Consider the following 25,269-nt stretch of genomic DNA (forward strand, 5'->3'; position numbering starts at 1 on the left):
ATGTAGCTTTCGTCTTTGGTCTGAGCAGGTTTTGGAAATCATTGGCAGGAATAAATGCTTCTGCTTTGAACTGTACCTTCTGCTTTGTGGGGACAGACTAGCTGAGGAGGAATGGGTTCTCCTAGGTCTCTGGACTTGACTCACAGTTATATTCTCAGGGGATGCTTTCTTCCTGGAACTGGAGGTTGTCTGCAACTTTCTGCTTCTTTTCATCCAGTTGAGCTGCAGGGCTCAGACTGGGAATTTGATCAAGTCTCAGAACAAGACTTGGTCCTTGCTGTCTTCCCTATGCAGGGGAAACTAAAAACTGGATCTAACAGTTTTTTTCCTCCCTTGCTGCAGGAAGATGGAATCCTCCACTTCTCTTCAGCAGGGGGGCAGAATAGAACAGGATCGTTCCACTCTGAATGGCCATAACATTAATACTGTCACGCCTTGCCCTGTGAAATGTGCGGAGATCTGCCAGGCTGGCTGCACATGTTTGACTTGTCTCTTTGTTTTGGTTTGCGTTGAGTTGGATCCACCTTCCCTCAGGTGTACTGGTTTGATTGTTAGCGAGGCTATTTATTCCTCCTTCTCCCAGTGGCCTGTGCGGGTTATAGTTCATTCCTGTGGGCTTTGGATGTGTTGTGGATTGTCTGCTTCAGCTCAACTCAAGATAAGTCCTCTCTGTTTCTTCTCTTGTTGTCTTTTGTCTAGGCCTCTAGGAAGACGTTTGCTTCCTGCTGCTTGAGGAAGCAGGTTGTCTCTTCCCCTTCCCCTTCTGCTCAGGGTTGTCCCAGGGTATATAAACGTAGGCACGAGGGCATGTGCATAGCCATTATAAGGGTATGCACATGTGCACAGCAGTATAGGGAAAGCTTCAGGGATCACTGGGAGGTGACCCTTTCTCCCTAGCTTTTGGGCCTAGTCTATTGTTCTGTTTGTTTTCCCTGTGTTTAGTTATTTCCCTGCTGATATACCTTCCATGACATTATACCCCCCATAAAACTGTCATATCCCTGCTGTTTACGAAATGGAGGCTATGGATGCTTTAGCTGATCGCATGCAGGGATTACTCTGCAGTTCTCATGCTGACCTCCGCAGTTCTGTTGCACGGTGTCAGAATGCTCTGGTGTCTGGTGCCGTTGGAGGAAATCAGGTCTGCTTAGAGCCTAAAGTCGCTCTCCCTGATAGGTTCTCAGGGGGTGGTGATGACTTTATTCGGTTCAGGGAGTCCTGCAGGTTGTATTTTCGTCTGCGGCCGATGTCATCTGGTGACGAGAATCAAAGAGTGGGGATCATTATATCTTTGCTCAAAGGCGACGCGCAGTCCTTGGCTTTTTCTCTGCCGACCGGTTTTTTAGAGCCTTAGGCTTGATTTATGATGACCCAGACCGAATCTCTATGGCTGAATCGAAGCTGCGCAGTTTGTTACAGGGAGAACGTACTGCAGAGTCTTATTGTGCACAATTTAGAAGACGGGCAACTGACTCGGGGTGGAATGATCCTGCACTCCGGAGTCAGTTTTGTCAGGGGCTATCTGAGAGGTTGAAAGATGCCCTTGCTTTTCATGAGTATCCCGATTCATTTGGCAGTGCGGCTTGATAGACGTCTTAGAGAAAGGTATAAGATTCCTCTCGAGTGGGGGGTCCCGTCTGTAAGTGGATCCGTCCCACCTAGTCCCCGGGGTGATATGACTTTTGAATCTGGGGCAGGAGAGGAGCCTATGTAGTTGGGCCAGCTTTCCTTTCGCTTAGGTGATAGGAACTTTAGGAAGCTGAATAAGCTATGTTACTACTGTGGTAAAAAAAAGGTCATTTTGTTTATGCATGTCCTTTTGTTAACCTCAAAATGGTAATGAAAAACTACGGAGGTACTCACATAAAGAGAAAGAAAAAGCCTCCCTGACTCTTGGTAGTGTGAATGGGGAGTCTGAGCAAGCTAATATGCATTCTCCCTGCAATACCCGTTTTCTCCTGCCTGCCATGGTGGCGCTAGACTCAGGAAATTTTGATTTTGATATATTTGTAGACAGTTGTTCAGGGATAAACCTTATTGACTTTTGTTTTCTCTAAAATTTTGGTTTTAGAACTAGCGCATTAGAAAAGGTAAAACCAGTGTTTGCTATTGATTCCTCCCCTCTCTCACAAAAGAGTCTTACTAATATTGTTCATGACAGTCAGTTAAGGATGGGTGATTCACATGTTGAGTCCATTTCTTGTTATAAGGGGCTTGCCTGCTCCGATGGTTCTAGGTTTACCATGGTTGGTAAAGCATAACCCTACTATTGACTGGCGAACAAGACAAATCAGTAGCTGGAGTGAATTTTGTACGGACGACTGTCTCTGTGCTTCTATCTCAGGGGTGTCAACTACGGTCCTACCTCAGTTTCTCTCAGATTTTGCGGACGTATTCTCGGAGGGTGGAGCTCAGGATCTGCCCACCCATCGAGAATATGATTGTCCGGTCAATCTCATCCCTGGAGCTAAACTGCCAAAATCTCGGCTATACAACCTTTCCCAACCCGAAAGAGAGGCTATGCGGAAGTATATTGCCGAGAGTTTGGCAAAAGGACATATTAGGCCATCCAAGCCTCCTGTGGCCGCCGGCTTCTTTTTCGTAAAAAAAAGAAAGACGGATCACTTAGACTGTGTTTGGATTTCTGGAAATTGAATCTTATTATGGTCCGTGATCCGTATCCCCTTCCTTTGATTTCTGATCTATTTGATCAAATTGTCGGAGCCAAGGTGTTCTCCAAGTTGGATTTAAGAGGATCCTATAATTTGATCAGAATAAAGGAAGGAGATGAGTGGAAAATGGCCTTCAATACACCCGAAGGTCATTTCGAGAATCTTGTCATGCCCTTTGGTTTAACTAATGCGCCAGCGGTCTTTCAGCGATTTGTCAATGATATTTTCCATCATTTAGTGGGATGGTTTGTTGTTATTTATCTTGATGACATACTAATTTACTCACCCGATTTGGAGACCCATCAAGATCACGTGAGACAGGTGTTGTCGATCCTTTGGGAGAATAAATTGTATGAAAAATTGGAAAAATGTGTATTTGCTGTCCAGGAGCTACCGTTTTTGGGATACCTGCTTTCTGACTCATGTTTTCATATGGACCCCGAAAAGGTTTGGGCAGTTCTGGAATGGGACCGGCCTGAGAATCAGAAAGCTCTGATGCGGTTTTGGGGTTTTACCAATTACTACAGAAAATTCATCTTGAATTATTCCACCATTGTAAAACCTTTGACAGATATGACTAAAATAGGCGCCGACCTCTCTGTCTGGTCGGATGAGGCATTACAGGCCTTTTCTGCTATTAAGAAATGTTTTGCGTCTGCTCCTATTCTGATGCAACCTGATGTGTCTCAACCGTTCGTCATGGAGGTTGATGCATCAGAAGTGGGGGTCGGAGCAGTTCTGTCGCAGGGTCCATCCCCTAGCAAATGGCATCCGTGTGCTTTTTTCTCCAAAAATCTCTCCGCCGCTGAAAGAAATTATGATGTAGGAGATAGAGAATCACTGGCCATTAAATTGGCCTTTAAAGAATTGCGTCACTGGTTGGAAGGGGCTACTCATCCTATCACGGTATATACTGACCACAAGAATTTGGTTATCTGCAGTCTGCTAAGCGCCTGAATCCTCTAGACAGGCTAGGTGGTCACTGTTTTTTACTAGGTTCAATTTTGTGGTCACCTTTCGCCCTGGGGTTAAAAACATCAAGGCAGATGCGTTGTCACAAAGTTTTCCTGGGGGGAGTGATTCGGAGGATCCCACTCTGATTTTGGTTGATAGGGTGGTGGTTTCTGCTCTGTACCCCGACGAGTTAGAGATGGAGGTGTTGGGGGCCGAGGAGGAGGCTCCTGATTCCCGTCCTCCAGGCAAGTTGTTTGTTCCTGCTGAACTGTTATACGAGGTGTTCAAGGAACATCATGATACGGTTCTTGCGGGACATCCTGGAAGCAAATCCACCATAGATCTTATTTCCCGGAGATTCTGGTGGCCAGGGTTGCGCAAGGGTGTGGAGGGTTATGTGGCAGCTTGTGAGACCTGTGCACGGGCAAAGGTGGCTCACACTAGGCCTTCAGGATCCCTTCTTCCTTTGTCCATCCCGTCTCGTCCTTGGACGCATTTGTCCATGGACTTTATTACCGATTTACCGAGTTCCTCTGGGAAAACTGATTTTGGTGGTAGTGGACCACTTCAGTAAGATGGCTCACTTTATACCGTTAAATAGCTTGCCCAACGCTAAACTCCCGCTCAGGTTTTTATCGATAACATTGTAAAACTACATGGCATTCCCTCTGATGTGGTGTATGATAGGGGAAGGCAATTTGTTTCCAGGTTTTGGAGGGCGTTTTGCTCTCGTCTGGGAATTCAACTGTCTTTCTCTTCGGCTTTTCATCCCCAGTCGAATGGTCAGACAGAGCGCACTAACCAAAACCTGGAGACCTATTTGAGGTGTTTTGTTGCCGAGAACCAGGATGACTGGTTCTCGTTCTTGTCTCTAGCTGAATTTGCCTTGAATAACTGTAGGCAGGAGTCCACTGATAAGTCGCCATTTTTTGGCACATATGGTTTTCACCCACAGTTTGGTACTTTTTCTGGGACTGGATCTTCTGGGATGCCAGAAGAGGAGAGATTCTCTTCCTCCTTGTCATCTATCTGGCGGAGGATCCAAGTTAATTTGGAAAAGATGGGTGAAAGATATAAATGGATGGCTGACAGGAGACGTATGACTGGTCCGGACCTGTGTGTGGGTGATTCGGTGTGGTTGTCCACTAAAAACATTAAGCTGAAGGTACCATCTTGGAAACTGGGTCCAAGATTTTTTGGCTCTTACAAAATCTCTGCTGTGGTCAACCCGGTGGCGTTCCGTCTGGATCTTCCGCAGACCTGGAAGATCCATAATGTGTTTCACAGGTCCTTACTGAATAAATATGTGGAACCTGTGGAACCATCTCCATTGCCACCTCCTCCTGTCCTGGTGGATGGCAATTTAGAGTTTGAGATCTCTAGGATTCTCGACTCACGTGTTCTTCGGGGTACCCTCCAGTAATGGCCATTCGGCCCTCTTGTGAGGCTGCACAGCCTTGAGCATGTTGATCAGTGTCTGGTATAATTTTTTCGCACAGCCCGTTCCCTGAGGGTGGTATGCGGTAGTCATCAGTTTTTTGCAGTTGTACAAGGCACAAAGTTTATAGAATAACTGAGACTCGAATGCAGATCCCTGATCAGTGAGTATCTTGTCAGGACACCCATACGGCAGAATGAAGCTCTTCCACATGGCAGCAGCTGTAGTTTTTGCAGTTAAGTCTTTTACAGGTACAGCCACAACTAACTTGGTATAGTGGTCTATGATTGTCATAGCATAGACATACCCGGATCTGCTGGGTTCCAGTTTCACATGGTCGATTGCCACGATTTCAAGAGGATCTCTACTCACTATTGGATGAAGGGGGGGCTCGTTGATCATGTCGTTCCCCTTTAGCCATAGCACAGGTGGGACACTGCCGATACCAGGTTTCAATTTCACTTCTCATGCCAATCCAGTAGAAACGTCGTCTGATGGTGGCTTCCGTTTTTTGAGTTCCAAAGTGACCAGACCGGTTATGGTACATGTCCATCACCATCTTGGCATCTCTTCGAGGCACCACTATCTGATGGAGGCGCTCACAGGTGACTGTATCAAGCGTTCTCTTGAGGAGTAGGTCTCTTTGTAGGAAGAGTAGTTTCCGAGTCAGCTCTCCGCCGTCGGGATCTCTCCAGTATGTGCCCGCTGTAAAAATTATCCAGCAGTTCTCCAATGGTTCTGCTCTCTGATTGTAGTTTAATCCAGAGCTCTTTCTCAACTGGAGATGAGGGGTCACAGGTCTGAGGAAAACAAGTGGCTTTAGAGGTCGGGCGTCTAGTGTGTAAGGCCTCCTGCCGGGCAAATCGGGAGTAGAATATTGGCATTTCCACATCTTCCCACTGATCATCGGTAAAAATTGATTCCTTCTGAGCAGGTAGCCTAGACAAAGCGTCAGCATTGTCATTAGATTTTCCAGTTTGGTACTTAATGGTGAAGTTGAAGTTCGCCAGTCTAGAGGCCCATCTTTTTTCTAGAGCTCCCAGACGTGCAGTGTTCAAGTGAGCTAGCGGATTATTGTCGGTGTAGACCGTGAAAGGTGTGGCAGCTAGGTAGTCCTTGAATTTCTCAGTTACAGCCCAGACCAAGGCTAGAAACTCCAGTTTGAATGAACTGTAGTTATGGTCATTCCACTCTGGCTCTCGTAAAGATCTGCTGACATAGGCGATGACTCTTTCAGTTCCAGCTTGTGTCTGAGATAGTACAGCTTCCAAACCTTTCTTACCTGCGTCAGTATAGAGGCAAAATGATAGGCTGTAGTCAGGGTAACCTAGGACTGGAGGTTCTGTAAGTTTTTCTTTCAACAGTCGGAAAGCAGTTTCTCTCTCTTCATTCCACTCCACTGGTATTTTAGCATTCTGACAGCTTTTAGGGTGACCTTTCACAAGCTCCTGGATAAGTTCCGCAATCTGAGCGAAGTGCGGGATAAACCTCCGATAGTAACTTGAAAATCCGAGGAAGCTCTTGACCTCTTTGTACTGCAGCTACCGTATCTTGTTGGGGTCCGGTCTCATGCCCTCTGCACTCACGACATGTCCCAGATATTTAACTTGGGGCTTCAGTATGTGACACTTTGAAAGTTTCACTTTCAGTCCATGTTGGGTCAAGGTCTGGAACACTTCCGCCAAGTGCTGTAAATGCTCTTCGTAGGTCTTAGAGTAGATGATCACATCATCCAGGTACAGCAACACGGTTTCAAAGTTTTTGTGTCCAAGACATCTTTCCATGAGTCTCTGAAACGTCCGAGGGGCTATACACAACCCGAATGGCATGTATTTGAACTCAAACAGACCCATTGGGGTGGCAAAAGCTGTTTTTTCTTTATCTTCTGGTGCCATGGGGACTTGCCAATAGCTTTTTACTGCCTGAGTAAGAACGCTTAAAATATTACTTTATTCTGATAACGGTTAAAATGTTGTGGCTACCCGCCAACAATACAAATCAGGCTAGGTGCAATGAAGCAGTGGACTGCTTGTATAATATACAGTCACTGGCTTCACTGGTACCATTAATTTTTCTGTGTGCAGCACTGGAATAGTTACACCAGAATAGCTGCTCTCAGAATAGATACACTGAATATTTGTAATGTGTATCTAGAGTTGATAGGTCAGTCAGAGCTAGTAACAGCACTCACAGCAAACAACCCCACACAGCTGTCACACTCTGGGACCTAGTATACGGCTCTTATGTGCATAATCCCTGCCTAGTATAGCGTCCATTCGCCGCGTTTCTTATGCTGACCACTAGGGGCAGTCTTTCATCAGGAGCAGAGTAACTTGGCTCCCATTGCATCTCGCCTGTGTACTTTAGTGTGACTGCATCTGGGAGAGAACAGGGGGTAGCGCTGCACGCTGGAGGAGCCACTCGTGCAGCTGAGTAATCGCACAGCCTCCGGCTCTATGACGGCCATCATAGCAAGTATATTATACAAGCAGTCCACTGCTTCATTGCACCTAGCCTGATTTGTATTGTTGGCGGGTAGCCGCAACATTTTAACCGTTATCAGAATAATGTAATATTTTAAGCGTTCTTACTCAGGCAGTAAAAAGTTATTCCAATCAAGTTCGCAAACAGATCACAATATATAGTTACTCGACTTGCCAATAGCCACTGGTTAGATCCAGAATTGAAAAGTAAGCAGCGGATCCCAGAGCTGCCAGGGATTCCTCAATTCGTGGCAGGGGGTACGAATCCTTGTGCATAATGTTGTTGATCTTACGGTAGTCCACACAAAAACGGATGGTTCCATCCTTCTTCACCAGGACTAAGGGGGCAGCCCAGGGGCTGTGACTATCCTGGATGACATTAGCTGTCTTCATCTCCTGCACCATCTTCTTCACCTGCTGGCAGGAGGGACTGGTCGGTATCTCTCCTTGATTGGAGGATGAGCGCCGGTTGGAATGATGTGCTGTATTAGGTGAGTTTGACCATAGTCCAGAGGATGTTTGCTGAAGACTTGGTGTTGTTTGACTAAGTCTGCTCGGCAGAGGTTGTGGTATCCCCAATATGTAGTTCGGTCCACCAGGACTGTTCCGGCGGGTCTTTGGCTTCCTCCACTGTTTGGAGTGATTGTTGAGCTGCAGCAGTAGGGTAATCCAGGATATCCTGCTGACGGATGTGATATAGGCAGGCAACTGGGTAGTGCTTTTTTTATTTCACAGCTTCATCACCCAGATTGATTAAGCGTATGGGTACCTTTCCTTGGGACACAGTGACCACGCTCCTAGCGGCTAGGACAAGGGGGTGATCCTGAAGATGTATTGGTTCCACAAGGGCCTGATAATCCTGACATTGGATACCGATGCAAGCCTTGCACCATATCAGAGTCTCTGCTCCAGGCTGGAGTTTGATAGGGTGAGCATCCTTGATGCGGACACAGCAGATTTTGCCCCGTTGATTGCTGAATTTTTGTTGGGCGGCTAGCACTTTAATGGTCTGGTTTATAACCCATTGAGTTGCACGGGGTGTAGTCAGTAGGGTTTTCTTTAAGGCTTTCAGCACTTCAGGGTAACAGTTGCCGAGTACATTCATCCCCAGGACCACAGGGCAATTGTCATCATCTGGGACCTGAATAACTGGCCAATCAGGATTTCCACTTTCTGATCCTGTGATAATGGATATAGCTTAAACGTGGCTAGCATTTGATCACGGAATTCCCTGAGTGAATGGGGTCCTCCTCAGTAACTTGGTAGCCAGGGTGCCCCAAAATAGTATGGCATAGTAAGAGGCATAACGCAGGTGGCTGCCGCTGCTGCTGGTGAATCACTGCGGTCCTAGTGGGTGCTATCTTCGTTGTCAGACATGGCCCTTGATACCCAGTACCAGATTAGAGGAATTATTACTGGCTACAATGCAATTTAGATGCAGGTTGCTATGGGTGACTGCAGCAGAATTGGTGCGTGGCTCATTTAAGAGTCGCTGCAACTGCTCAATTTCGGGAAGTATGGTGCTCTGGCAGACAGATTATAACTCTTAACAGTCTTTAGCAAGGTTATTTGCACAGTTGTACTCGCTCAGATCCAAGGGCAGGTGCTTCTCCAACATCCAATGAAGAAAAGACTGTCTGGTCCCCTCCCCTCTGCTGGGTGGAGATATCTGGGATGGACGATTAACCCCTGCTCTGCCACTGTGCTGCAGCTGATGCAAACCCACACTCTTCAGCAATAAGTACATGCAATAAAAGTACATTTTCAGGGTTTTGGTGATTACTATAGCCAGAATTATAGGCACAAAGGTAAATCCTGTTCTAGCAGAGATAGGCACACAATCCGACCCTGTTGGCACACAGTTCGAACCTGTTCTAGTGACGCCACTTTATGCAGTGACCAGGAAACGGGTATGCTGACGCCACTTTAATGCAGTGGCTGGGTCAGGTGGATAATAGTCTGTATTTTGTTCGTGACGCCAATTGCAGCGTGCGCAGGGTACTATCACAGGGCTCTTCCAAGGTGCTATAACGCCCATCCCAGGTTAGGAATGCTAGAGTGGTGTAATGGCTTATAATATCTCTATAGGTGGTGGTAATTGTGTCAACGGTGTCTCCTACCTTGGTACGCAATGGCCTAGGGATCGCCATAGCAGCCATAGCAATGGCTATGGGGCCCTACGCCACTGGGGGCCCGGGCTGCCAGCTGTGCGATAGGCCCCCCCCTTCATTGGTGGCAGCGGCAGTTCCGATCGGAGTCCCAGCATTACACTGCTGGGACTCCGGTCGGAACTGCCGCTGCCACCAATGATGGGGGGGGGGTCCGCACTGCCCACTAATGATTTAAATACAGAGGAGGGGGGAGGGCACACTGCCCACCAATGATTTTAATACGCGGGGGGGGGGGGGACGACACTGCCCACCAATGATTTTAATACGGGGGGGGACGGGACACTGCCCACCAATGATTTTAATACGGGGGGGGCACACTGCCCACCAATGATTTTAATACCGGGGGGGGAGGGTGCAGTGCCCAACAATGATTTGGGGGGAGGGTGCACTGCCCACCAATGATTTTAATACCGAGGGGGGGGAGCGTGCACTGCCCACCAATGATTTTAATACCGGGGAGGGCACACTGGGGGCTGATGGAGATGGTACTGGGGGCTGGTGAGAGGCACTGGGGGCTGATGGAGAGGGCACTGGGGGGCTGGTGAGAGGCACTGGGGGCTGTGGAGAGGCACTGGGGGCTGATGGAACGGCACTGGGGGCTGATGGAGAGGCTACTGGGGGCTGCTATGAGGCTACTGAGGGCTGCTATGAGGCATGGGGCTCTTATCTGAGGTCTGATTGGGGGTCATTCATATTGGGGTCAGAGCAGAGGTCTGATCTGATGGCTTATTGGGGTCTTATTAACATTGTGGATCTTATTGGGGCTGTCAGCTGAGGTCTGATTAACATTGGGGGTCTGATTGGTGGTCTGACCTGAGGTGTAATAATTTTTTTTTACGGAGCAGCTTGGAGAAAAAAGGCCTCACAGTCTCCCACACTCCTTCTGCCCGGCCAAGCCTGCCAGCACCCCTGAGGCCAAGCTTGCCAGCACCCCTGAGTCTTCAGAACTGTGAGTAAATTATATATAAGGGGAGCTTATAATATGAAAGAGACGAATTATGTCAGAGCAGCTCTTCACCTACATGTGTATCAGCACTAGATACAGGGCTTTTTTTCTGGCGGAACGCCCAGGAACGATGTTCCGCCACCTATTTTCCTCGCCCCGCCCCCCTTTAGTACAGACAGTTTACATCAGCAGTCCCCAACCGCCGGGCCGCGGCCCAGGACCGGGCCCTGGAGGATGGTTTGCCGGGCCGCGGCGATCAGGGCAGTCTTTAACGCTGTACTAATGAAGCGCTTCCATTATGGAAGCGCTTCATTAGTACAGAAGGACCAGGGAGTGGTGAAGGATCTGTACTCACCACTTCCTGGTCCACGGCTCGGCTATCGGCTGTGCAAGGCTGCGCACAGTGTGAGGTCGCTCTGTGACCTCACACTGTGCGCCGCTATACACAGCCAGCCGACAGCAGAATGAAGAGGATCGCGATGGTGACTAGGAGCAGGAGAGGTAAGTGTTTTTTTTATTTTATTTGCACTGGGGGCTGATGGCTGACCTGGGGGACATTGGGCAGACATGAGGGGCTTATGGCTGACATGAGGGGCTAATGGGGGCTTATGTCTGACATGAGGGGCTAATGGGGGGCTTATGGCTGACATGAGGGGCTAATGGGGGGGCTTATGGCTGACATGAGGGGCTAATGGGGGGGCTTATGGCTGACATGAGGGGCTAATGGGGGCTTATGGCTGACATGAGGGGCTAATGGGGGGCTTATGGCTGACATGAGGGGCTAATGGGGGGCTTATGGCTGACATGAGGGGCTAATGGGTGGCTTATGGCTAACATGAGGGGCTAATGGGGGGCTTATGGCTGACATGAGGGGCTAATGGGGGGGCTTATGGCTGACATGAGGGGCTAATGGGGGCTTATGGCTGACATGAGGGGCTAATGGGGGCTTATGGCTGACATGAGGGGCTAATGGGGGGCTTATGGCTGACATGAGGGGCTAATGGGGGGCTTATGGCTAACATGAGGGGCTAATGGGGGGCTTATGGATGACATGAGGGGCTAATGGGGGCTTATGGCTGACATGAGGGGCTAATGAGGGGCTTATGGCTGACATGAGGGGCTAATGGGGGCTTATGGCTGACATGAGGGGCTAATGGGGGGCTTATGGCTGACATGAGGGGCTAATGGGGGGCTTATGGCTGACATGAGGGGCTAATGGGGGGCTTATGGCTGACATGAGGGGGTAATGGGGGGCTTATGGCTGACATGAGGGGCTAATGGGGGGCTTATGGCTGACATGAGGGGCTAATGGGGGGGCTTATGGCTGACATGAGGGGCTAATGGGGGCTTATGGCTGATATTAGGGGCTAATGGGGGGCTTATGGCTGACATGAGTGGCTAATGGGGGGCCTATGGCTGACATGAGGGGCTAATGGGGGGTTTATGGCTGACATGAGGGGCTAATGGGGGGCTTATGGCTGACATGAGGGGCTAATGGGGGGCTTATAGCTGACATGAGGGGCTAATGGGGGGCTTATGGCTGACATGAGGGGCTAATGGGGGGCTTATGGCTGACATGAGGGGCTAATGGGGGAGCTTATGGCTGACATGAGGGGCTAATGGGGGGCTTATGGCTGACATGAGGGGCTAATGGGGGGGCTTATGGCTGACATGAGGGGCTAATGGGGGGGCTTATGGCTGACATGAGGGGCTAATGGGGGCTTATGGCTGACATGAGGGGCTAATGGGGGGCTTATGGCTGACATGAGGGGCTAATGGGGGGGCTTATGGCTGACATGAGGGGCTAATGGGGGGGCTTATGGCTGACATGAGGGGCTAATGGGGGCTTATGGCTGACATGAGGGGCTAATGGGGGGCTTATGGCTGACATGAGGGGCTAATGGGGGGCTTATGGCTGACATGAGGGGCTAATGGGGGGCTTATGGCTAACATGAGGGGCTAATGGGGGGCTTATGGATGACATGAGGGGCTAATGGGGGCTTATGGCTGACATGAGGGGCTAATGAGGGGCTTATGGCTGACATGAGGGGCTAATGGGGGGGCTTATGGCTGACATGAGGGGCTAATGGGGGGCTTATGGCTGACATGAGGGGCTAATGGGGGAGCTTATGGCTGACATGAGGGGCTAATAGGGGGCTTATGGCTGACATGAGGGGCTAATGGGGGGCTTATGGCTGACATTGGGGGGCTTATGGCTGACATTGGGGGGGTTTATGGCTGACATTGGGGGCTGATAGATGGCTAAAGGTTTGGGGGTTGATCTGAGCCATTGGGGGTCTAATCTGAGGTCTGATTAACATTGGGGGTCTGATTGCTGGTCTGACCTGAGGTGTAATGAATATTTTTTTTTTATTGTTCTCCTCTAAAACTAGGTGCATCTTATAGGGCGAAAAATACGGTACAGTGCAGCAGAGACCAGTGCAGCAGAGACCAGTGCAGCAGAGACCATAGTAAGTTTATATAGTCGTTATATAGTGTTATATATTTTAATATGCACCTTGTGCTTTGTTATGAATCAGTCAGCCCCTGATCTCTAAAGGGGCGGTTTTAGGGGGCGGTCCTAGGGGTGGGTAGGGGCGTGGCCAGGGGAGGGGGGGGTGAGTTCCACCACCTTTTCTCTGAGAAAAAAAGCCCTGACTAGATATATACCTCTTACTCTCCCTAATACCCAAACTACACAAGATACATATCCCTACCTTCTGTCTAATACACATACACACCCCACGATATGTACTTTCACCTTCTTGTGTTACAGACCCCTGTACAATTTAACAATCTTCTTTAATACACAGACATTTAGATTCATACATTTCCTACACTGGCACAAATGCGTTGCCAGTGACCAACTGTCTGTGCTCAGTCCTACACGTAACCGCCACAAGTGCATGAGGAGCTGCGGATGTGGCGGCGAGGTCCGAGAGGTATGTGGTGGTGGGAGATCCGGGAGGGGGGGGCATAAATTTTTTTTGCTATGGGGCCCAGTCATTTCTAGCTACGCCCCTGTTGGTACGGCTGGACTCCTAGCTCCTGGCTCACTTGCAATAAATTTGAGTGTAGTAATAGGAGGAGTAATAGAGGAATTTTGCAGCAGAAATGATGTCCAGACCTTTAGATGAAGTTCAAACTTTTATTTACTGAAGATAACTTGTATCCAAACAGAATACAGCTTTGGTCTTTGGTCCGAGCAGGTTTTGGCAATTATTGGCAGGAATAAATGCTTCTGCTTTGAACTGTACCTTCTGCTTTGTGGGGACAGACTAGCTGCGGATGAATGACTTCTACTAGGTCTCTGGACTTGACTCACAGTTATATTCTCAGGGGATGCTTTCTTCCTGGAACTGGAGGTTGTCTGCAACTTTCTGCTTCTTTTCATCCAGTTGAGCTGCAGGGCTCAGACTGGGAATTTGATCAAGTCTCAGAACAAGACTTGGTCCTTGCTGTCTTCCCTATGCAGGGGAAACGAAAACTGGATCTAACAGTTTTTTTCCTTCCTTGCTGCAGGAAGATGGAATCCTCCACTTCTCTTCAGCAGGGGGGCAGAATAGAACAGGATCGTTCCACTCTGAACGGCCATAACATTAAAACTATCTCTACCAATGATGCTGCCACCTGCTGGTGGACCTGTAAAATTACAAGGAAAAAATTACATTTAACACAGTTTTAGATGCACATTTGTGGACACATAATACAAATTATATCTGATGACAATGTAAAAGCTCTTAAAGGGCAGTAGCGGGGTAGAGGCGTGTAGTAACACAACTCTGGGGTGTTACACTCGCAGCCAGGGAGAAGAGAACCGCGCCTAGGACAAATTCAAGTCCCCGCCTAGTTGAACCGAATCACCTTATTAGCTTATGATGCGCCAAAACAAACGGGGACCACAGCGGACGAAAGGGGGGGTCCTTTCAAAAATAAAAAAAGCGGAAAGACATCACTGGGGGCCGCACTGTAAGGTAATATAACTATTTCAATACATGTATCCTGGTCAGACCGCCAGCCTTCCAGTCCTGTCTATGATAAGTGGAGAGGACAAATTGAGCCTGTGGGAGCCCGCAGCCTCCTAGGTCCAGAGAGCGCCAACTTAACAGGCAGCACGGCGGCACCACCATTATCCAGAGCAGCTCCGTTCCATGCGGATGCCACAATTCACCGAAGCGATGTAGGAGGAGAGGGGGGAGGCTCGACGTAGCTACTCCCTACATCATCACGTCACCTTCCACCTTTTTCTTTTTGGAAACCAGTTGCAGTTTTTCTGCTGATAAAGGAAATTGGTCTTGGAAAATGGGAGATTTCTATCTACAGTCGTGGCCAAAAGTTTTGAGAATGACACAAATATTAGTTTTCACAAAGTTTGCTGCTAAACTGCTTTTAGATCTTTGTTTCAGTTGTTTCTGTGATGTAGTGAAATATAATTACACGCACTTCATACGTTTCAAAGGCTTTTATCTACAATTACATGACATTTATGCAAAGAGTCAGTATTTGCAGTGTTGGCCCTTCTTTATCAGGACCTCTGCAATTCGACTGGGCATGCTCTCAATTAACTTCTGGGCCAATTCCTGACTGATAGCAACCCATTCTTTCATAATCACTTCTTGGAGTTTGTCAGAATTAGTGGGTTTTTGTTTGTCCACCCGCCTCTTGAGGATTGACCACAAGTTCTCAATGGGATTAAGATCTGGGGAGTTTCCAGGCCATGGACCCAAAATGTCAACGTTTTGTTCCCCGAGCCACTTAGTTATCACTTTTGCCTTATGGCACGGTGCTCCATCGTGCTGGAAGGTTCTTCACCAAACTGTTGTTGGATTGTTGGAAGAAGTTGCTGTTGGAGGGTGTTTTGGTACCATTCTTTATTCATGGCCGTGTTTTTGGGCAAAATTGTGAGTAATCCCTTGGATGAGAAGCAACCCCACACATGAATGGTCTCAGGATGCTTTACTGTTGGCATGACACAGGACTGATGCTAGCGCTCACCTTTTCTTCTCCGGACAAGCCTTTTTCCAGATGCCCCAAACAATCGGAAAGAGGCTTCATCGGGGAATATGACTTTGCCCCAGTCCTCAGCAGTCCATTCACCATACTTTCTGCAGAAGATCAATCTGTCCCTGATGTTTTTTTTGGAGAGAAGTGGCTTATTTGCTGCCCTTCTTGACACCAGGCCATCTTCCAAAAGTCTTTGCCTCACTGTGCGTGCAGATACGCTCACACCTGCCTGCTGCCATTCCTGAGCAAGCTCCGCACTGGTGGCACTCCGATCCCGCAGCTGAATCCTCTTTAGGAGACGATCCTGGCGCTTGCTGGACTTTCTTGGATGCACTGAAGCCTTCTTAACAAGAATTGAACCTCTTTCCTTGAAGTTCTTGATGATCCTATAAATTGTTGATTGAGGTGCAATCTTAGTAGCCACAATATCCTTGCCTGTGAAGCCATTTTTATGCAACGCAATGATGGCTGCACGCGTTTCTTTGCAGGTCACCATGGTTAACAATGATTTCAAGCATCACCCTCCTTTTAACATGTCAAGTCTGCATTTTAACCCAATCAGCCTGACATAATGATCTCCAGCCTTGTGCTCATCAACATTCTCACCTGAGTTAACAAGACGATTACTGAAATGATCTCAGCAGGTCCTTTAATGACAGCAATGAAATGCAGTGGAAAGTTTTTTTTTGGGATTAAGTTAATTTTCATGGCAAAGAAGGACTATGCAATTCATCTGATCACTCTTCATAACATTCTGGAGTATCAGCAAATTGCTATTATAAAAACTTAAGCAGCAACTTATACAATTTCTAATATTTATGTAATTCTCAAAACTTTTGGCCACGACTGTAGGTGTTCCGTCCTGTTGTTCCGTTCCTAGGCTGTTTGTTTCCTATATAACCCCCTTATTGTGTGTATAACAGAACCCCTCCAATCCTTCATACACCCCAGGGGACAACCCTCTCAGATACTTATATACCGTATTTTTTGCCTAACTCCCCCCCCCCCCAAGTGGGGGGAAAATGTCCCTGTGTCTTATGGAGTGAATACTAATGAGTGATTCCATTATGGAAGCTCTCATTGGTACCAGAGGACTGGGAAGTGGTGAATGCAGCACTTCCCAGGCTCTGTACTCACCGCTTCCTGGTCCTCTGCCGTCGGCTGTGCTGTGACTTTGAACAGCGTGAGGACGCTCTGTGACCAGCCATGGCAGGAAGAAGAAGAGAGCTGGATCCTGGGAGCCGACAGGAGCAGGAGATGTAAGTCGATTTTATATATTTTTTTTTTTGCTCTATGGCATGGGGGCTGATCTGAGGCATGTTGATGAAGGCATGTTTGCCGAAACGCGTCCTGGTTGTAGGACATATCTGGAATTAATTTATACAGCAAAGACACAGCTGCTGGGATTCATTAATCCATTGATTGTGGAGATTTCTCCTTCTTCCGTGCAGCGTGCACTGAATAAGTAGTGACCAGCTCTACCCTTTAATCTAATGCATGGGGCTGATCTTAGACATGGGTGCTGATCTGAGGCATAGGGGTCTCATCTGAGGTCTGGAGGTCTCATCTGAGGTCTTAATGGGGGGTCTTATTTATATTGGGGCTCTTATCTGAGGTCTGATTGGGGGTCATTCACATTGGGGTCTGAGCTGAGGTCTGATTGGGTGGCTGATCTGAAGTCTTATTGAGGTCTTATTAACATTGGGGGTCTGATTGGGGCTGTGAGCTGTGGTCTAATTAAAATTTTATATATTTTTTTTATTGTCCTCCTCTAAAACATAGGTGCGTCTTATGTTCAGGTGTGTCTTATAGGGTGAAAAATACAGTATACTTTACTGCCCTCTCTGGATACTTAACAGAGAACTAATAAAAGCATGGCTGGACAACATTTCACATGCACACAATAGAACTGAGAAATTGGGATCATTCTAAATTAAAGTGGTATTATACCTACTATAAATGAAAAAATAGAAGCTCTTTGCGCACATTTGAGCAGAGTATAAATTTTGCTGGTTCCTACACTGCCCTGAATAATGTAGGCTTAGGTAAGTCCAAGAGAGGCAGTTCTGTTAGTATTAGGTACCAATCTGCAGAAGCCACCTTGATGCCTGGTAGATGGGCCCAACACATGTTTGATCAGAAATGTGCACAAAGAGCTTCTATTTTTTTATTTATAGTAGGTATAATACCACTTTAATTTAGAATGATCCCCATTTCTCAGTTCTATTGTTTGCATGTGAAATGTTGTGCAGCCATGCTTTTATTAGTTCTCTGTATGCTTGCTTTATGGATATGCACCTATGACCATGAACGTGCTAGTTAAAATTTTCTTGTAGTGGAAACTAAACAGTCAATAGTGTGTGTGTGTATATGTGTGTGTATATGTGTGTATATATATATATATATATATATATATTGTGGGATTCGCTCTGGTGGTTAGGATAAGCGGGCGAAGTACAGAGGTAAAATACAAGTTTGCAATTCAAACTTCAGTGTTTATTCACACATGATGCCCAAAACAAAACATCACTTTTGCAGTGTTGGTGTTACTTCACACCCAAAGGCAAGTAATAAAACAAAAGTCACCTTGGTGGCAGTTCTGCCTCAGAAAGTTCAAATACAGGCTTTAGGCGGCCTGTTCCCCTGACACATAGGTCTCTTCTTTCCTGCCCAGCACAGGCCCCAGATCCCAGCACACAGACCTCCTGAGCTCCACTGTCAGACAGAGGTAATCCTCTCCACCTGCCAGTGCTGGCTGGTTTTTATGCCTGGCAAACCCGGCCTGGAACGTGGGGAGTAGTCACCCACCCAGCACTTTGACTACCCCCAGTAAGAGCCGTCCCGGATTAGCTATTACAGCCATGCTAAGTACCAAGGTATACTCGGGACAGGGCATCCGCATTTCCCTGCAACCGGCTGGCCCTGTGTTTTACGGAGAACTTAAAGTTTTGTAAGGACAGGAACCACATGGTGACTCAAGCATTTCTCTCTTTGGCCTTGCTCATCCACTTGAGAGGGAAGTGGTCGGTCACCAGGCGGAATGTTCTCCCCAACAAATAATTATTGAGAGACTTGAAAACCAGGCACTCTCTCTCCACTATACTATACCGGGTTTCGGCTGGGGTGAGCTTACAGCTGAGGAAGACAGCGGGATGCTCCTCTCCGTTGACTTCCTGAGACAGTACAGCACCGAGGCCCACTTTGGAGGAATCGGTCTGTACTATAAACTCCCTTTTGAAGTCAGGTGTCACCAAAACTGGGGACCTGAACAGGGCCGATTTCAAAGCGGAGAAAGCCTCTTCCGCCCGAACATCCCAGCAAACCATCACTGACTTGTGTCCCTTCAAGAGCCCTGTCAATGGTGCGGCCACCGTAGCAAAGTGGGGGACAAACCTCATATAACAGTCCACCATTCCCAGAAATGACTTTACTTGCCTAGTGAATGAAGAGAGGTAGCGGCAGCATCTCTAGTGAATCCTTTATTGCACTGACTTTACAGAAAGTGTGCCATAAAATCAAGCAGCAACGTTTCGGCAGTGTCCCAGCCTTTGTCAAGCCTAAAGCCATTAGGCTTGACAAAGGCTGTTACACAGTCGAAACGTTGCTGCTTGATATTATGGCACACTTTCTGTAAAGTCAGTACAATAAAGGATTCACTGGAGATGCTGCCGCTACCTCTCTTCATTTGCTATATGGTCGAATGCTGAGGATCTGTGGTCGTGGCTCGGCTGTTGCATTATCGGTGTGGCCATTTATGTCCGTGGGTGCTGCTCTACAAACACTTTTTTCTTTACTTGCCTAGTGGTGACAGGTTGGGGCCAATTTTGTATTGCCTCTATTTTGTTCACTTGGGGTTTAATGACTCCGCGCCCAATGACTTACCCCAGGTACTTGGTCTCTTCTAACCCTATCGCGCATTTTTTTGGGTTAGCAGTTAGTCCCGCCTTCCGAAGGGAGTCCACTACAGCCTGTACTTTGGGTAGGTGACTTTCCCAGTCGGTACTGTGGATGACAATATCGTCCAGGTCAGCTGAAGCATACCGACGATGTGGTCGCAGCACAATGTCCATAAGCCGTTGAAAAGTGGCGAGGGCACCATGCAGACTAAAGGGTAGCACCTTGTACTGATACAGCCCTTCAGGTATGATGAAGACAGTTTTCTCTTTGGCAGCCTCTGTTAATGGAACCTACCAGTACCCTTTCGTGAGGTCCAAAACAGAAAAATACCGGGCTATTCCTAACCTTTTGATAAGCTCATCCACCCGGGGCATGGGATATGCATCGAATTTTGAAATCTCGTTCAGTTTACGAAAATCGTTACAGAACCGTAACGTCCGGTCTGGCTTGGGTATTAAGACTATAGGACTGGCCCACTCCCTTTTAGACTCCTTAATGACAGCATTAACTGCACTTCCTCCGAGATGGCTTGTCGCCAAGCCTCGGGTACCTAGTATGGTTTTACCGGACTTTGGCCTGAGGTTCCGTGACAATGTCATGCTGGATTGTGGAAGTGCATCCAGGGAGGTCCGAGAACATATCTGTGTTCCGACTAAGAAACTCCCTGGCCTCCTGAGCCTGCTTAGAGGAGAGGCTGTCAGCAACTTTTACAGCGGCAACAGCTTCCCTTGCATCAGACAAAGGGGCTGGAACCTCTTCCCCTTGAAAACGCGGACGCGGGCTTCCGAAGAGGTCTCCCTAAACATCCACAGCTTAAGTAAATTAACACGGTAGATCTGTTCTGGCATCCGCCACCCTGGCTGGTCTACCTTGTAGTTCACCTCTCCAACTTTCTCGAGTACCTCGTAGGGCCCCTGCCACCTAGCCACTTGCTGTCCACGGTCGATACCAGAACCAAAACCCGATGACCTGGGTTAAACATCCGGACCCGATCCTGTCAATTATAGGCCCGACTCTGGGCTCGCTGAGCTGCCTCCATATGCTCCCTAACAAGAGGCAACACTGTCTCTACCCATTCTTGGGCTACATCCAAGAGACCGCGAGGGTGTCTGCCATATAGTAGTTCAAAGGGTGAGAACAGAGTAGAGGTCTCGGATACCTCTCGCACTGCGAACATGATAGGGCAGAAGAAGGTCCCAGTCCTTCTCATCTTTAGCCACCACCCTTTTCAACATATTTTTTAATGTTTGGTTGAACCTTTTTTACCAGACCATTTGTTTGCGGATGGTAAACAGACATCTGTTGCTGTTTTATGTGCAGCAACATACAGAATTCCCTCATCACCTTGGACATAAAAGGGGTCCCCTGGTCAGTCAGAACCTCTTTAAGTAGCTAGGATTGGGAGAACGGTTTAGCCGATGTATGTTGCAGTGGCACAGCCTACGGGTACCGAGTGGCATAGTCTAGGATGACCAAAATGTGTTGGTGTCCTCTAGCGGACTTCGGTACTGGGACTACAAGGTCCATAGAGATACGCTCAAACGGTACCTCCATGATCGGGAGAGGTACCAAGGGACTATGGAAAAGGTGCTCGGGGCTAGTTGTCTGGCAGGTCGGGCAAGACTTACAGAATTCGTCAACTTCCCTAAGCACACTGGGCCAGTAAAACCGTTGTAGAATCCGATCCTGTGTTTTCTGCATTCCCAGATGACCCCCGAGAACATGTTGGTGGGCTAACTCTAACACGAGTTTGCGATAAGCCTGAGGCACCACCAACTGTTTAATGGGTTCATCCCGCAGCTGTTTTACCCGATACAACATATCCTGCTGAAAAACAAAACAGGGGAACACTGACTAGTGATAAGTGGCAGGGGTCATATTCGAATTCACGATATTTTGCTAATATTTAGTAGAATATTCGGCGAATATTTGCGAATTCGAATATTCGTTATATTCTAAGATTTTTTACTCCAAAAATCCACAAGGTAATGATCACGTAATATGCGAATTTTCATAATTTTTATCGCAAATTTTTCAATTGCCGAGCAAAAACATGATTCCTCCCTGCTTCTTGCTTGTGGGCCAATGTCATGCCACGCTCTGACGATGTGCGGAGGTCGGCCAGGATAGCAGCACGAGTTTAGTATTTGTTTTGGAGCCGTGCTGGATCCGCCTCTCATCAGGTGCACTGGGTGGGGTCATTAGTTTAAATAGCATACCAGCCCAGTGCTCTGAGCGGATTATAGGAATCATTGTGGTCTTGGAAGCTAGGAAGGAAGGTTGTCTGTTCCAGCTCAGAAAGATAAGTGTGATTTCTAGTTTGGTTGTTTTGTGTCATCTCTCCCATCCAGGTTCTGTGCGAGCAGGCTGCTCCTATTTCCCCTCTTCACCATCTCAGGGAATTTAGGGTGAATTCAGCCCAGGCACGGGGACACATCATACCTACCATTAAGGTCTGCATGTGGGCTAAGCAGTGCAGGGAAAGAGGTCAGGGATTAGCCAGGAGGTGACCCTTCCCCTGTCTCTCGCCCAGAGCCTGGTTGGTGGGTTATCTGTGAGTCTGAGTGCACGCCCGCCGTGACAGCCAAAGAGTCATAGCACTATATCGAATATATTTTTTTTAAAAATATTTGTAATTTTCTAAAACAAGAATATATAGCAATACAGCGAATATTGAAAAAAAAAAACAAATGTAGATCAATTTAGCTAATATAGTGCTATAATCTTTTTTTTTTTATAGTTGTAATTTTTTTCCAATCTGAACTTCAGATGAGAAAAAAATTACAACTATTAATAAAAAAAGATTATAGCACTATATTAGCTCAATTGCTCTATATTAGTTTTTTTTCGAATATTCGCTATATTGCTATATATTCTTGTTTTAGAATATTACGAATATTCGAAAAAACAAATATATTCGATATAGTGCTATATATTCGTTTTTTAGAATATTCATAATTTTTCCCATTTAAAGTCATGATTCCTCCCTGCTTCTTGCTTGTGGGCCAATGAGTCATTAGCCCACAAGCAAGAAGCAGGGAGGAATCAGGTTTTTACTCAGCAATTGAAAAATTTGCAATAAAAATTTGCATTATGAAAATTCGCAATAAAAAAATCTTGAATATTCAAAATTACGAATATATATCACTATATTCGAAATATTCGCAAATTTTCGAAGTACCTATATTCGCGATAAAAATTTGCAAGTCTCTCCCTATTATAAGTTCTCGTGTGTAAGTTTGTGGCAACTGCCACTTCGTGAGTCCACCTGCCAGCCCCGTGGTTAGAGACACTAGGGCGGTGGGATAGTCTTTTAAGTCCCATGAATGCACATGACCCTGACTTTCCGGCCAGTACCAGGGGAGCCCTTACTAGGGATTTCAGACTCCCTGAGTACTGCAGGGCCTCTGCTGGAGTGTCTCCCACTTCCACCTGGCACAAGTGATTTAGAGTTTCTGGGGTACACGCTGCACACAGCTTCATGGCATATAACGACTGACGGAAGCCATAGTTCGTGTCTATGGGTTCCACCTGATGTGGACAGTCAGCTCGTACATGGCCAGGCTCCCGACACCGCCAGCAGACTATCGGAGCCGGATCCATAGGGGGTACATCCCGGGCGGGTTTGGTTGACACAAGTCGTCGGGTCTGGGGTGGAGATTTACAGGATTTGACTGCCCCCCTCCCAAAAGAACCCACCTGTAGATTCCGGGTAGCCTCATAGCGTTTCACCAGGTCGACCATCTCAAGGGCATTACCTGGAGAGACCTGGCCGATCCATTGCTGGAGAGGAGGTGGCAAAACCCTCCAGAACATATCAGCCAATAGTCTATCCAGCATAGCAATGGGACTCAGCACCTCGGGCTGTAGCCACTTTTGCAAAAGGTGGAGTAAGTCATAATACTGGGGTCTCGCGGGCTTAGCCGGCTTAAACCCCCACTGATGTACCCGCTGGGCCCGGACCAATACAGTGACCCCCAGACTTGCCAAAATCTTACCCTTCACTTTTTGGTAGTCGGCCGCTTGATCCGGCAAGTCGAAATACAACCACTGTTAATCGGATGCCAGGAATGGAGCGACTACCTCAGCCCACTGGTCTCGGGGTAGCTTCTACCTTGTGGCCACTTTCTCGTACATCGCCAGGTAGGTTTCGATATCGTCTGCGGGTGTCATCTTAGGAATCGCCGCACGGACTGCCTTCCGGGCATCGTGGACGGTCTGGGTTACTCCTGCTGTCTGCAAAGCCATCACGTGTTGTAGCAAGCACTGGTTGGTCTCTTGCTGCTGCTTGTTAGCCTCCCGTTGTTGGAGGTTTGTCTCTCGTTGCTGCAGATTAGCCTCCATGAGGGCCTTCACAAGAGCCTCCATTTTGTCATGGGACACGGGTTGTAATACCGCTGGTTTGATGTATGACATGCCACCGTGCCCAAAAATGCTAACCAAAATGATTCAGCGTTCACGCCAGCCTCCACCAATTGTGTGGATTCACTCTGGTGGTTAGGATAAACCGGCGCAGAACAGAGGCAAAATACAAGTTTGTAATTAAAACAAAAATAAAGTGTTTATTCACACATGATGCCAAAAACAAAACATCACTTTTGCAGTGTAGGTGTTACTTCACACCCAAAGGCAAGTTAATAAAACAAAAGTCACCTTGGTGGCAGTTCTGCCTCAGAAAGTTCAAATATATGCTTTGACACATGGGTCTCTGCTCTCCAGATTATCACAGGGCCCAGATCCCAGCACACAGACCTCCTGAGCTCCACTGTCAGACAGAGGTAATCCTCTCCACCTGGCAGTGCTGGCTGTTTTTTATGCCTTGCAAAACCTGGCCTGGAACGTGGGGAGTAGTCACTGACCCAGCACTTTGACTACTCCCAGTAAGAGCCGTCCCGGATCAGCTATTACAGCAATGCTAAGTAACAAGGTGTCAAACAGCAACTGCTGCCGACACATAAAAACCAGGTCTTACTCCACCGAGGCCAGCAACCTCGGTGACATGTACCTATCATCCACGATGATTCCTTGTACCTTCTTAATATAATATATAATATATATATTTATATCTAACTATCTACTGCATATACACTTCTAACCAACTCACCTCCAGCATCTGACCATTTGTACATGTAGATACAGAGACGTGTGCATATACAGTATATCATACATAAATGTACATATCCATAAACACATAACTACAGGCTACAAATATCTAGATGTACACATATAAAATCTCCTGAGATATTATGCCTAAAGTATAGACATACACAGAAATCAGACATATAATACAACCTGTTCCTGAAGTAAGAGCTGTTCGTCCAGGGGTGGCAAGAAGAAGACTGAGAGCCCTCGTGCTTTACATCGTCTGTGTGTTCCCGTGTCTCAACCCCCTCCATTGACTCCACCCTGTGACTACACACAACATTCTCTTGGTCTGTAAATTGTAAGTTATCTGTCAGCATTTTCTACCAGCTGACAAGTAACACAATAACGAGATGGTCTTTGGGCGTACTGATAGTGAAGGGAAACGAGGATGGGAGGAGTGGTAGTGGCTATGATGGCGTGCAGTGAATGCAGGGCACATCTTTTCTTCCCTCTGGACACACCTTGGTATTGGGGTCTCTGTCCAATGTTAGGTGAGGTGCCCTTGATGTGAGGTTTTGGGGCGCTAGATTGTGCTCCCTCGTGAAGTAGGCCATGCAAT

General features: G+C 47.5%; 1 protein-coding gene across 1 annotated transcript in view; it reads right to left on the reverse strand.

Moving 5' to 3' along the window:
* LOC120986516 (histidine N-acetyltransferase-like) overlaps positions 1 to 24,926 on the reverse strand; it is a 227,957-nt gene extending 203,031 nt beyond the window's left edge. The window contains exon 1 of the mRNA XM_040415139.1: positions 24,858 to 24,926. The gene's annotated coding sequence lies outside the window, so the exon portion shown is untranslated. The remainder of the gene's footprint in view (positions 1 to 24,857) is intronic.
* Between the last annotated feature and the right edge of the window lie 343 nt (positions 24,927 to 25,269).

The sequence above is a fragment of the Bufo bufo genome, chromosome 1 (genome assembly GCF_905171765.1).
Source record: "Bufo bufo chromosome 1, aBufBuf1.1, whole genome shotgun sequence".
NCBI lineage: Eukaryota > Metazoa > Chordata > Amphibia > Anura > Bufonidae > Bufo > Bufo bufo.